The 1056-nt window shown below is 51.6% G+C and overlaps 1 long non-coding RNA gene across 1 annotated transcript; it reads left to right on the top strand.

Annotated features, from left to right (window-relative positions):
- The first annotated feature begins 578 nt into the window (after positions 1-578).
- LOC122326988 lies at positions 579-1056 on the top strand. The gene is made up of 3 exons (XR_006247562.1): positions 579-658; positions 786-904; positions 998-1056. It is a non-coding gene; the product is annotated as an uncharacterized LOC122326988 (long non-coding RNA).

The following is a 1056-nucleotide window of genomic DNA, read 5'->3' on the forward strand; positions in this document are numbered from 1 at the left end:
TTTGACCGCCTGGAGGGCGCAACTCTTTCCAGGACATTGAAGAGTTCTTGGAGGCTCTCGCACTGACATCGCAGGTATGTTCCGGTCACTAAGACGGCAGATGATCGGTGGTGGTGGAAAAATGACCTTTCAATCCATAGTCGTGACATGATTTGAAAAGTGCAAATGGATTTTTATTGCTCGTTTTTTGTAGGATTTGGACATCAGTCCCGTGGTGAGGGACGCCATGATGAATCGCACCTTCGCCATCATCAGTCTTCACTTTGCAGACTTCCTGATCCACGACTGGGTTTCCTGGTTCACCGTGAGACTGGTCCCTCTCCTGCCCAGCTTGACTGCAGAGATGCTTCAGACAGTGACATCATACACAGACTGCAATGCATACGGCGTCGTGTACGTGTATCCCTCCTCAAACATTGCAGACAACGCGGCAGCACGCGCCTTATAGCACTCTCAGAAAACGCAATAGAAACGCTTTCTGCGCTATGTTTAGTGAGCGGTGAAATGCCACGCCGTGAGGCGCCATCCTGACCTTTTCTCTCCATCTGTCCACTGTAGCATCCGTGCTCTGAGCGCGTCTTTGACCAGATTACTTCGCTAAGACAGCAGGAGCTCGCCCCAGTCATGTTAGGCTACCTGAAGCAGCATTACCCATGGAGTAAGTTCGACTAGTGGGGTGCTGCACTTTGTTGCTGCACTTTTTGTGCTGAAGTGCTGCTGCGCTGCTCTGCGGTTCTGAGTGAATTTGTGTGTTGATGAGTCATTTCTTTGCGTCACCGCTACAGGCTCAAGCTGTTGGTCCGGCACCGGCGGCCTTGGCGCTTGGCTTGAGGAGAGCTTTGGCAAATTCTCCATCTACGTGGATTACCAAGACCTGCGTGTCCTCAACGCAGGCTTCGACAGCGTAAGGAGCCGCCGCGCGCTAAAATGCTTGCTGTCGTCAACATGCTGGGCAACCATGTCGTTTGCATAAATTCTGTTGTTTTCTCTTCTGCAGTTTGAGTCTTTGGACCTCCTGAGCGCTTCTCAAGTGGCTCAACTGACACTACACTCTGG

The sequence above is a fragment of the Puntigrus tetrazona genome, chromosome 1 (genome assembly GCF_018831695.1).
Source record: "Puntigrus tetrazona isolate hp1 chromosome 1, ASM1883169v1, whole genome shotgun sequence".
NCBI lineage: Eukaryota > Metazoa > Chordata > Actinopteri > Cypriniformes > Cyprinidae > Puntigrus > Puntigrus tetrazona.